General features: G+C 48.4%; 1 pseudogene; it reads right to left on the bottom strand.

The window, feature by feature from the left end:
• Positions 1-6,128: 6,128 nt before the first annotated feature.
• Positions 6,129-10,990, bottom strand: LOC123058101 (subtilisin-like protease SBT3.9; annotated as a pseudogene).
• Between the last annotated feature and the right edge of the window lie 2,634 nt (positions 10,991-13,624).

The following is a 13,624-nucleotide window of genomic DNA, read 5'->3' as shown; positions in this document are numbered from 1 at the left end:
CAGATCCGAAAAGTGATGCACTAATCAGAAGGTTCCGGGAGTTTGGACGGTCGGATCGAGCTGAAATTTTGAGAGGTGGTAGATATAGGAATTCCGCAGCCGATCAACGCTTGGATCTTCCAGAGGACGTCCGAGCTAGAAGGTGGACACCACGCCCTAAACTCATCCAGATTCCCGTCCAGATTTGACAGGGCTCCGGTATATCGTGGATTGCCAGAGATTCCTCCATCGGAACTCGACGAAATTTTCCAGGGTTTTTGTAGACTCAATTCCGCACAATTCCACCAAAACGATCGTTAAAGAGACACTTGAGGAGGCGGTGGCGGCGGACACAAGTTTGCTGTCCAGAAAAACAGCACGGTCGCCCGAGAGCAATGTTGACGTTGAGCCCTCGAGCTCCATGGATGACTTCTCTATGATCATGATAGAGATCGGAGTTGATGTTGAAGAAGGCCCCCATACGAACATGATGGTTGGAGATGGAGCACGGTCCTCGGTCGAGCCAAGGTGACCAGTCGAGCCGGCGACGAAGATGTCGGCGTCGCAGTTGATCTGCAAGCGAGCCATCGATCCTTTTGTCGATCACACAGCGGAACTCTCAATGAAAGCACCAATGTCGGTGTCAAAACCGGAGGATCTCGGGTAGGGGGTCCCGAACTGTGCGTCTAGGATCGATGGTAACAGGAGGCAAGGGACACGATGTTTACCCAGTTTCGGGCCCTCTTGATGGAGGTAATACCCTACGTCCTGCTTGATTGATATTGATGATATGGGTAGTACAAGAGTAGATCTACCACGAGATCAGAGAGGCTAAACCCTAGAAGCTAGCCTATGGTATGATTGTATATATATGATCTATCGACTAGCCTGGCCTCGGTTTATATAATGCACCAGAGGCCTAGGATAACAAGAGTCCTAGCCGAATACGCCGGTGGGGAGGAGTCCTTGTCTAGATCGCCAAGTCTTGCGGAATCTTCCTTGTATGAGGCAGCTGTCCGAACTGGCCCATGAGTATACGGCCATGGGGGTCATCGGCCCAATCTAATAAATCAGGAGATGACGTGGTGAGTACCCCCTAGTCCAGGACACCATCAGCGGTTCCAAGGTCAAGAGAGGCGAGGAGAGTAAATAAGCAGCGGCCCTATGGTTTCCCCTTTTGTTATGGTGAAGATGCAGGCCACCTCTTTACTACACCACGAGATGATGCAAGCATGCTACGGTCATTCCCTGCACGACCCCCGGCCCATGTCACACACTCAATGCGGATCGTGGGGAAGCGGAACCGGCAAAGGAATTACTGCGGTTAAAACTCTGCCACGCGTGCTCACGCACCGTTCTAGGCCTGTCCCAACAACGCCTTGCACTTATATGTGGCCCATGCCTGGGGGATCCTATCGGTGTACAAAAGTAGGGGCCCTTCTGTACCCCTTTACTTGTGCACAAGCAGTCGTAGCCACGCCTATGGTCGGGCTCGGCAAGGTAGAGGAAGCGAAGACACAAGGCTGTCGAGGCAGCACCCAAGCCAGAAGCACAAAGACCAAAGAGACAAGATGGGCTTCCCCCCACAAGAGCCCTTGCCGAGACGGCCTACATGGCCCCGGCAAGAGCCTTGCCGGCGCAACTTGCCCAACACCAGCAAGACCGCCACCCTTGAGCCTGAGAGTTATGACACCATAGACAAGCATCAAGACCAAGGCTCGGAGTGCCTTGTGTGGTGATATGTAGACCTTTGTGGAAACTAAAGGCCTATGAGCCTAGATGAAAACCAGAAGATGAAGACCCCCGGCAAGATCTTGTCGGGGAAGACCGAAGATCCCCGGCAAGACCCTTGCCAGGGACACTCGCAACTCCGCCCCGGCAAGATCCTTGCCAGGGACGCCCACGAGATCCCGGCAAGGGCCTTGCCGGTGGCGTCTACGGAGCCAAATCCAGGCCCGCACTTATCAAAGCTTCGCTACCCCACACCCGTTTTGACGTGGCGACCAGCCTACCAACTAGGCACACACTTGCGCGGCAGCATGCAGCTCCTAGGCCAACTAAGCAGGCACCTGCGTGGTGGCATGCAGATCTTTGTGAAGACTATGTCACCGCACCAGAGCAACCAGCCAACCAGCATGGCGCTACATGCCTCGTTAGCCTGGACATGTGTCGAAGCGAAGCGAGGCGGTGACGGACGGGACGAGCCTCTTCGCCGTCCCTGATAAAGCAAGAGGACACATAGGCGGCCCATTAAATGTGTTTGTCCTAGGATGCCAGGAGATAAACTTGTACACTGTACATACTTTCCACCTCCTATGCGCCACTGTGGCAACCCCTTTGACATATAAAAGGAGGCCCGAGGCATACTGAGAAAGGATTCAGACTTTTTGGACTGGGCATGCATCGCAGCTCGTTCAAGAACTCAAGAACACTAAATACACACAAAGCAGGACTTGGTTTTTACGCATCGCTTGCGGCCTGAACCTAGGTAAAAATCCCACCGATTTGATCTTCTAGACCCGCTCTTTGCGCAGCCCCATGCCCCGCAACCGTAGAAGGGATTCCGACAAGGGATCCCATAGGTGTCATTCCAGAACCCCGACATCAACCAAGCCAAGGATGCGCTGAGGTCACCGACGCACGCCGACGCACCCATCAATTCGACGGAGCCGTCCACCACGCCACTCGGCGGCCGTCTACTCGGACGCTCGGCGGCCTCTCTCCATCACACAGGGAGGTCCATGCCATAGACACCACCTCCCGCTATTGCTCTGAGATCGTTTCCTTTCCTGTGTCACCACTGGCGCCCATGGCCACCAACGACCTGACGTCGTCGTTGTAAGCCCCCTTCCCCCATGAAGGTAGCTCAGTCCCTCGCCTTATCTCTCCTCTAGTGGCCTGTGTGTTTTGGTGATTCGTGTACGAGTGTTGGATGAATGATGAGTGTTTGTGCTACCTTAGGCTAGTTAGACTAGTCACAGTGGGAGTAACTTCAGCAGTAACATCGAGTCCAACTCAGCAAATTTGCTTATGTGGCAATGAGTTAATGAGGAGAGAGGTAGTTGTAGTAACTTAGCTAGTTACTGTAACATCACATGTCCCAATGCATTATGAGTCTATAACCTAATAAATGAATCCTTGCATGTTACCACACTTAAGTTACTACCCACTATGAAGATAGTAACATAGTCTAGGGATACGTGTATGTTACTAGTGTATGTTACTCTTCATTGTGGCTAGTCTTATAGTGGAAGTAACATAGGTAATAACATGCATGCCACATAAGCAAAACATGTGATGTGACAACTAATTAAAAAGGAGAGAGATAAATAGAGTAACATAGCGGTTCCCAATGCTAAATGAGTCTATGATGTAATAAATGAATTGATGCATGACACTACACATATGTTACTACCCACTATAGAAGTAGTAACAAAGACTAGTAACATATGCATGTTACTAGTCTATGTTACTCCCCACCATGATCAGCCTTAATGATGGGTGTGTGCGCGCGCGGGGCGCTGGAGCGTAGTGTGTCTGATGGATTAGTGTGTGCTGGCTGCTGGGTACAGATTGTATACCAATCAATACATACCTGCAACCTGCAACCCTGCTGACGTACACCGTCATGGACGAGGGTATGCGCCAGGAGGATTGCAGGCAACGTCAATATGATAGAAGACTTGGTGGGGGCGGCGGCCTGCAAGTGGCGTTGGGATGCGGAGGTTGGGGGTGGTCGGCGGCGGCCTACAGGTTGGGTCGACTACGATTATTGACAGCGTCGGGATGCTGGAGCCTGGAGGCTGCGGACGACTACGTGTAGATGAATCATATTTTAATTAATTGCCTGAATCGTTACAATTAAAAGTTAGAAAGGACAAAGTTTCTCCTAATTAGGAATTATCAAGACCGTTGGATTAACTTAATATTACACATTACATTAGATAGTATGACATACTGTAAAATATCACAAAAATATGCTTCAACTTTATGAGAGCGGACGAGCTCGTCTAATCATGAAATCGCCAACCTCTGTTCGCGTCCGGATATGGGTCCTATGAGGTATTGCCGCTAGTATATCTGTATAGGAATAATTCCATTTCTGCCCTTAACTGGAACCCACTACTCAAATTTGCCCTTAATTTCAATGTGTGCTCAAATTTGCCCCCCTGCCGTTAGTTGCCCTTATAGAAATGTCCTTCTGCACCGTTATCGTCCGGTCAAACAACTTTGACCATCTCGAAAAAAAATTGTAAAAAAATCAAAAAAATCTGAAATTTTGTGCGATTGAAGCTACTCATGTGCGCAAGGTGCGTGCAAATTTTCGTACTATTTAGACATACCAGGAGCTCATGGCAAAGGAAAACAATAAATCTATACATCTTTGAATAGTAAATTCAAAAAAAATAGCAAGAAAATTCAAAAACATATGAATTTTTTTGGCATCCAAGATGCTCGGGTGCACAAGGTGTGTGCAAAATTTTGTTATTAAATGACATGCGAGGAGCTCTCGCAAAAAAAACCAAAATAGTGTATTTTTTCCAAGTTTTTTTTTCTAAGACAAATTTTGTTTTTTTCTCCACGAGCTCCTACAATGTCCAAACACAACAAAATTTTGCACACACCTTCCACACCTAAGCATCTTGGATGCCAAAAAAATTCATATTTTTTAAATTTTTTTGCTATTTTTTTAAATTTACGGTCCACACGCGTATATATTTACCGTGTTTCCTTCGCCACGACCTCCTAGAATGTCCAAACAACATGAAAATTTGCACGCACCTTGCGGACCTGAGTACCTTCGATCCCACAAAATTTCAGATTTTTTTGAATTTTGTTGCTATTTTTTCAAGATGATCAAAGCTGTTTGACCAGACGGTAACAGCGCAGAAGGGCATTTCTATAAGGGCAATTAACGGCAGAGGGGCAAATTTGAGCACACATTGAAATTAGGGGCAAATTTAAATAGTGGGTTCCAGTTAGGGGCAGAAATGGAATTGTCCCATCTGTAAATGGTCCGTCCAAAGTAAGTATTCAAGGTCATATAGCAGTATGGTAGAACCGCGTGCACAACAACTTTCGCTCGGTGCATGACAATCACGATGTCTTGTGCCAGTATGTATTGATGGTTCGTGTTCCTATAAAACTCCACGACTGTGCCACACCAGCAAAGATATTTTATGGACCTCCCATATTCGCATGCCCCGATCCCTAATTCCAGCAAGAACCCTAGCCGCTGCAAATGACCAACGCAAACCAGGCTTCTGATCCTGTCGCTCTCCCCATAGTACGACCTTGTCTGGACCGTGGAAGGAATGTAGTGACATGCGTCGCATGCTGCGGGCAGAACACCAGAGAGAGGTTCTACAAGTGCTGAAATCACAACCTTGAGGCATGAGTTGGTTCCAAACTTACTTTCGGGCAATTCCAGCAATAATTCAACCCAAAGCCCGGACTCGGTGAGCACAATGAACAATTCCTTGATTTGAAGAAAAGAGTTAAAAAAATTCCAATTTTTGTGCGGTGCAAGATTCTTCTGTTCGTGAGCTCCATGCAAAATTTTGTGAAGTTTGGATCTCCGAGGAACTCGTGGCAAAAAAGACAAAATCAAGTGTGAACAGTGTGATTTTCAAAAGTTTCTCAGACATCCAAAATTTGTCTTTTTTGCCACGAACTCCTCGGATATCCAAACTTCACAAAATTTTGAACGGAGTTCACGCACAGGAACATCTTGCACCATAAAAAAAATTAGAACTTTTTGAACTTTTTTCTATTTCAATTCACGGTACTGTTCATGCCTTGGCTCATCTGAGCCCGGGCACCAAATGGCCGCTTCCGGAAAATAGCTACTGTCCCTTGTTTTGGTCATGTCTAAATGCCTTTCCGTTATATCACTTGCAGAGCTGCTAGCCTTCTTATGCCTTTTCTATGTCATGTGTCATATTTTTCTGTTACAAAGTCGTGCCACATTATAGACGGTGATTGTGCATGTCTAACTTCATTGCGATTCACGTCGTTGTCATTGCTTTTTTTCATAAACAAAATGTACTGTGACATAAGGGGTTGACGGAATACCCTGCCATCTAAGGAGAGACGCGCAAGTACATATTTCCTGATAAAATTTCCTGAAGTATGTGCTCTCTTTGGACACGTGGTCAAGCCACACAATGTTTTGCTAGTACAGTCAAGGATCAACACATCTCATTAATCATGAAGAACTACCATGTATTTAATAATATTGGAAGAAAATGATTTCAGTATTTCCTATATTTTTGTATGGTAAGTACATGAATGCATGAACAATTGCACACTATTGATTTGATATATTTAAGATGTATCCGTGACAAAGTCTTGTATCACAGTTCTTACTGCGACAGCAATCCTAACTGGGTGGGTATTTCCATCTGACCATGTCAAGCTCCCAAAGGTAAACCCGCCTTGCACTCTCCGCCTTGTAGTAAACGACACCCTAAATGTCATGCTTGTGCTACTACCTTTGGCGAATGTGACCATTGATGGCTCCACGGACATGACCACCCATGCTGGAGCTTCAAGCACCGCACGATAAGTTGTTCCGACCGCCCCCACATTTGTGATAGTGCGTTGAACCGTGACATGGTCCTTGAGGTCCGGAATAGCGATCGACGGGAGATTGAGATTGAGTTGGTAGGATTCGCAACCATGTAACAATCCTATGGTACAGTTAAAAAACTTGTTGTACTCTCTTGCATCCACATTGTAAACCAAGCCAGGGTCACTAGCTCTGTCTGGGTTTATGTGGCCACCACCAAAGTCGAAAGGATCAGCCACCTTCCTCGGGACCGTCTCTGCTTCGATCGGCGCACCAAAACCATCGGTCACTGACGCTAGAATCATCACAAAGAAAAAAGTTAGTAATATAAGATAAACTAGCTAGAAGAACCTTGCATATAAACATTGTGCATACCTGTGGTGACAATTGCAGACTTGATCATAGCAGGTGACCAATCAGGGTGAATCGACTTAAGCAGTGCGGTCACCGCAGAGACATGTGGACATGCCATGGATGTACCAGAAAATAACACATAGGAGCCACGAACAGTTGCTAAGATGCTAACACCCGGCGCGGTTATGTCGGGCTGTCAAAACATCCACAGAGATAAAAGTCTTAAATCCGAAGATGGTCACAGAAGTTAGTTAAAAAGCACCGCAAGTATTTGCGCAAAAAAGGGGGGACCGCAAGTGCAATTATTTTGTCTTTGAGTTATAAATTTCACAGTGGGGGTACCTTGAGTATGCCTGGATATAGGGGGCTCGGACCTCTGGAGGAGAATGAAGCAACCCTCGGTGATAGCACCCCGTCTCCGACAACAATCATGGTAGGTGAGACCTTCACAATGGGATTCCTATCATGACAAAAAACATTCACAAATTAGTTATTGGAGAAAGAAAATATATGAAGATTGACCCTGTTCCAGACAACGCGACTTCTTACTCTGTGTTCTCCCAGTAAGATGCAATTTTCTGTGCGATTTCGTAGTCTACCACAACGCATGGCATGCCGGCCTTGCACGCCGTCAGGGAGTCCAAGCTGTTCATGTTGTACTACGCGAAGATGAGGCCCTTGGCTCCGGCACTCACGGTACGGTTGATGGTGCGGGGTAGCTCTACCCGAGGCAACACGCTCGGAGCCTCCCTCGGTGCATAGCACAACACGATCTTGCCGGTCACATTGCTTGACGCTAACCACTCCTTCGTGCAGCTGCGCAAAAGTTTTAAACTGAATATGGTTTGATAAAATGTGGAACTAATAACAATCTAACTTGTCAATTGAGTGTGTTATGTCGCTTCCTTCCTGCATGAACAAGCTCCTTAAAGTCGTCGCTGTTCAGAGTAGAGTTGTAGTAAAGAGATTGTCCCTGCGTTTAAGATCAAATACAAATGAGAGAGTAAGTTTTTCTTTTTCAAGAAAGTTAAATGAACGCCTATACGATTATGTTTCGGCGCACGCTAATTTGACACTTGACGTATCATACGACTTCCCGCCAAAAAAGAGTAAAACCTATACGATTATGGTAAGTCAGTTGTCTTCTTTCAACTAAAAACAGTTTGTTAGTTAACTTGTACCTAGCATATGTAATGATGTAAATTATCGACTTTTATCTTGCTAGGATGTTTCTATTCCTTGAGAGTGGACGTATTTGGGTGCATTTTCCTATATATTTTTTAAAAAAGGAAATATCAAAACAAGTACTTGAAGAAACGTACATACCACAAGCTTTTCTTTGTTTCTGAGAGATATGAAGGTTGGGAAGGCCCGGTCCATCGTGCTAGCGGCCACTGTCGTGACCCATGGCACGACATTCGTCACCGTTTGTGGTGCCGGGCCATCATTCCCGGCAGAGAAGATAACTGAGATCCCTCTCAAGACAGCATGAAGTGTCCCAGGGAACTCATGACCGGCACCCCTTCCCAGTGAGAGCGATAAGACATCTACACCATCGTGTATGGCATCGTCAATGGCTGCGAGGATGCTCGCGTCACTGGCTGCTGTGTTCGGGCCCCATAACACCTTGTAAATTGCTAGCCGTGCACGTGGTGCCCCGCCATGTGCCATGCCGGTGGCTAGGCCCGCATAGCTCACATCCTGCACTTCTCCTCCGGCAATCGTCGAGGCAACATGAGTGCCATGGCCGCTGAAATCCCGAGGTGACATGTACTCACCCTTGAGGTGAGGGGTTGTGTGCGGCGTCCCTCGCGTTCCTCGCGTCGCCACCGCCCTGGGCGACTCGGGGGCTCTCCAACCCTAGGGCCGCCGCCGTCCTCTCCTTCTCCCCTCCTCGCGCCGCCACCGGGTGACGCCGCCGGGTGAAACCCGCGTGGCAGACGGCGGCGGCGGGGGGACTCCCTCTCCCGACTCCCCTTCCTCCGCGGGCGGCGGATCTAGGCGGCAGGCGGCGGTGTCCTGCGGCGCTCGCGGTTTGGCACGAGGTGGCAGGCCTCGGCGAGCGGTGGCGGGGCGCGGGGCTGATTCCGGGGCGGCGGATCGGGCATGGATCCATCACGGATCTGATCCTGCGGGCGCGGTCTCGGCTTCCCCTGCTCGGCCGGCAGGTCTCGGTGGGAGGCTTCTCCGTGCTGAGGCAGCGGGATCATCCAGATCCCGGCAAGGATGGCGGTGACCCGTGCACGAGGAATGGAGGTCTTCGATCAGATCCGGGTGAAAACCTGCTATTGGCTATTGCCAAGGCCGGCGATGGCGACGCTGTCTGCGTCGTTCCCTCCTGAAGGCATCGTCGTGGAGAAGTTCAAGGCCACTCTCTGCTACATCCGGGGGAAATCCTAGATCAGTAGATCGGATGACGGCGGCTCTCTGGTGTCGTTTCCCCCCTGGGGGCGTCATTCTTGGAGGTGCACACGGGCTCGAGGGACTAGAGGACGACGACTTTGGTGGTGCGGTGCTTCATCTTACACATTGATGGTGGCGGATCTCGGCGGCGTGGCGCTGTGGAGACTCGGCGTCTGATGCGTGGAGATGGACTCGTGCAGGAGGTGGAAGCTGTTTGGCGTCATGGTGGCGTTGATGGCAGATAGGCCTGGCAAGGTCGGTGCAGCAGTACAACTCTAAAGATGGATTGGTGGCAGGCGGCTGCGGCGGCCTCATACCCGGCAGGGGTCCTGGTTGAGAAGCACGCCGGACTGGTGGATGCCCATACCAGGCAGGCGTCCTGGGTGGGACCTCAAGTCTTTAGATGTTTAGGTTTGGCTGCGTGGTCTGTTTGGTATTAGGCCCAGACTTTCAGCGCCCCTACATCAACTGGATAGGGATAGCGACAGTTGTTGCTTGTTTTGGTGGCTTTAGACTCATTGTTGTATGACTCTGTACGGTCTTGTGTCAATAATTAAAAAAATGGCCGTATGCATCGCCCAGATGCAGAGGCCGGGATCGTCCTCCTTTTCTACAAAAAACTCACCCTTGAGGTGCATGGCATTAATTCCCTCGGAGTACCACCGTGCGCCGATGATCTTTCTATTGCAACTCATTGCATTGAACGTTGTTCCGGTCTGGCATATGCCTTTCCACCGTGCCTGCACAGGGCCGTATCCGTTGTCATCAAAACTTCGTGATTCAGGCCATATGCCTGAAACAAAACCAAGCACGGAGTCAACCGATGTCCATTTCTAATGTCTGGCTTGGGTTTCAACAACTTCTGGATTTAAACTAGAAATTTGATTACAAACCTGAATCGATCACCCCGAAGATGATATCTTCACCGTAATTCGCTTTTCGGAGGAGGTCAGTTTGTTGTGGTGATTTGTTGTGTCCAAGGCCAAGGAAGTCCCAGCTTCGAGTTGTGTGCGCCTTGTGGTAAGTGTTAGGCTTCACACTTATAACTTCAGGAAATTCTACAATTGTAGTATCCAATGTGAATTACTCCGCAAAAAACATATAAAGACACCCTGCAAAGAAAAACATATAAAGACAGCAAATGTTTATCACTTACTTGCCAACGTCCTAGCTTGGGTTTTGGTGAGCATTGCCGCGAACCCAGAGAATCCGTGTTTGTAACTGTAAACTATCGACTTCAACGATTCATCTTTGCTGTTGCAGACAAGACATAATGTTAGCAACAGTACTAATATATAGTAACATGGATTACTAGCTAGCCAGTACCTCCCAAGAACGGAGGTTAGTATGTCATGGTGTGACGCCGTGACAGCAGATGGATCGTCATGTTTCTTCTCCCCCATGTACACTATGTGGAGCTGAAATAAACATGCGAAGAGAGGTCAAAAAACAATTTCAGAACAAGCCAAAGTTAAAGTCTTGCGAACAAGGAGGAATCATAACTTACTTTGCTCGACGCATTTGCGGAAAGAGGCAACAGTGTGACCACCAGTAGCAGAGCACAGCCAGAGAAAGCTATCCTCGAATCCATGTCTGATCTCGAGAAGAGTGTTATGTTCTTCTCTCCTGTCGCGTGTATGTATATATAACATAGGAGCCAGGTGCTATCCATGGGGTGCAAGAAGAAAGAAGAGTTCAAAAGAACATTGCGTGTTTCAAAAGAACACGTGATCGAGGAGAACAATCGGACTAGACGACCATGTCGTATCTACCACCATTAAACAACTTGAAACATACTTAATGACACGAGGTCGACCTGAAAACAACAAGCTTCGTTTAATCAGTGGGCATAAAATTATAAAATCAACCGTGGGGGCTGCAAGAACCGTTCAAACAAGGATATGTTTGCATTGTCAGCGTTAGGTGGTACACGTACCTGAGAAAGAAAGAGTACACCAAGGTCCTGAGAGGAAGCACCGTGCTCATCGGGCATCCAGGCCGCGTCCATGTCATGGCACCAGCGCATTGCTGGGTCTTTACAAAAAAAACGTTAGTAAAGTTGATAAAGGTGAAGGCAATTTAGAAACAAAAATTTGACCCATTGAAGCATTCCACGCGTAAAGATTGGTTTGGCTGGTTCGTTTCTCTAATAGCTAAATTCTTTTTTTTTGGAAGAACCTCTTCGAGAGAGCAGGGATTCCTGCAATTTCTATAAAAAGGATAGAAATGGTCCAGTGTACATGTAAAACTACGCCCAAAAATCTACACAGATGATGCAATTTATAAGAAAAAACTAACCCAAAAACCTACCAGAGCTCGAGGATTGTATAAAAACAATTCGTAGGTTCGGTTAGGGATATGAACAGAATAAGAACATCTACACCCGGGCCTCTTGTATCCATCTCAAATGTCCGGACAGGTCGTCCGGCCACTGACCGGTCAAAAAAAATTGACCTAACCAGACCTCTCAAATCACGGACAAAAGCCCGGGCTGACTGACACCCCTCATATCCAGCCCAAATATAGCGCGAATATGGGGCGGCCCGGGCACGCCCATGCGCGTCCGCTTGACAGGCCGAGCCCAACACCGACCCCACAAAAACCCTAATCCAGGCGGCGAGCTCAAACCCTAGCTCACTCTGTCCCCCCCCCCTCTCTCTCTCTCTCTCTCTCTCTCTCTCTCTCTCTCTCTCTCTCTCGCTCTATCCACTCCTCTCCCTCTCCCTTTCTGATCGCATCCACCACGATGAGTAGCTCCGGCAACGGCTCCGGCTCGATGCTCGACTACGAGGAGGAGATGGCCCTCCGCATTGCGCTGGAGAGGTCCTAGGTGGAGACATCTGGCAGCTCCGGATCTGGAGCTTTGCCGCAGCTCCCGCGCCGGCGCGGCGCGGACGCCGGAGCTGGACCCTCCCGGCTTGCGCGCAACGATGCAAGGACAGCACAGTCCGCGCCGGTCTCGTGCCGTCTCCTTCCCCTGCCGGCCGCTCCTCCACGCGGTCGGCGCTGGGTGCTTGTGCCCGCGCCTCCGGCCCGCATGAGCACTCCAGAGTCGGAGTGCGCGTGGCAGCGTGAACGGGAAAGGGACGCGGCGGAGCAGTCCGCGTGCCGCCTCCACGGGACGGAGTCGGACGCTGATGAGGACGCTTGTCTCCTCGCATGGGTGTACCACCACTCCCTCATGACGGCGGAGACATACGCTCGCTGCCTCCGACGTAAGAACACTAAGGCCCTCCGGTTTGTTATTGAGCAGTCGGTGAAGGAAATATGCCCTAGAGCCAATAATGAAGTTGTTATTTATATTTCCTTACATTATGATAAATGTTTATTATTCATGCTAGAATTGTATTAACCAGAAACTTGATACATGTGTGAATACATAGACAAAACAAACTGTCCCTAGTATGCCTCTACTTGACTAGCTCGTTAATCAAAGATGGTTAAGTTTCCTGACCATAGATATTTGTTGTCATTTGATGAACGGGATCACATCATTAGGAGAATGATGTGATGGAGAAGACCCATCCGTTAGCTTAGCATAATGATTGTTAAGTTCTATTGCTATTGCTTTCTTCATGACTCATACATATTCCTCTGACTATGAGATTATGCAACTTCCGAATACCGGAGGAACACCTTGTGTGCTATCAAACGTCACAACGTAACTGGATGATTATAAAGATGCTCTACAGGTGTCTCCGAAGGTGTTTGTTGGGTTGGCATAGATCAAGATTAGGATTTGTCACTCCGAGTATCGGAGAGGTATCTCTGAGCCCTCTCGGTAATGCACATCACTATAAGCCTTGCAAGTAATGTGACTAATTAGTTAGTTACGGGATGATGCATTATGGAACGAGTAAAGAGACTTGCCGGTGACGAGATTGAACTAGGTATGAGGATACCGACGATCGAATCTTGGGCAAGTAACATACCGATGACAAAGGAAATAACATATGTTGTTATTGAAGTTTGACCGATAAAGATCTTCGTAGAATACGTAGGAACCAATATGAGCATCCAGGTTCCGCATTGGTTACTGACCGGAGATGTGTGTTGTTAATGTCTACATAGTTCTCGAACCCGTAGGGTCCGCACGCTTAACGTTCGATGACGATTTGTATTATGAGTTATGTGTTTTGGTGATCGAAGTTTGTTTGGAGTTCCGGATGAGATCACGGACATGACGAGGAGTCTCGAAATGGTCAAGAGGTAAAGATTCATATATTGGAAAGTAGTATTCAGACATCGAAATGGTTTCGAGTGGTTCGGGTATTTTACCGGAGTACCGAGGGCTTACCGGAACCCTCCGAGGAAGGA

Source organism: Triticum aestivum, chromosome 3A, assembly GCF_018294505.1.
Source record: "Triticum aestivum cultivar Chinese Spring chromosome 3A, IWGSC CS RefSeq v2.1, whole genome shotgun sequence".
Classification (NCBI taxonomy): domain Eukaryota; kingdom Viridiplantae; phylum Streptophyta; class Magnoliopsida; order Poales; family Poaceae; genus Triticum; species Triticum aestivum.
Note: the sequence above shows the minus strand (reverse complement) of the source record. Positions and strands in the feature narration are given on the sequence as shown.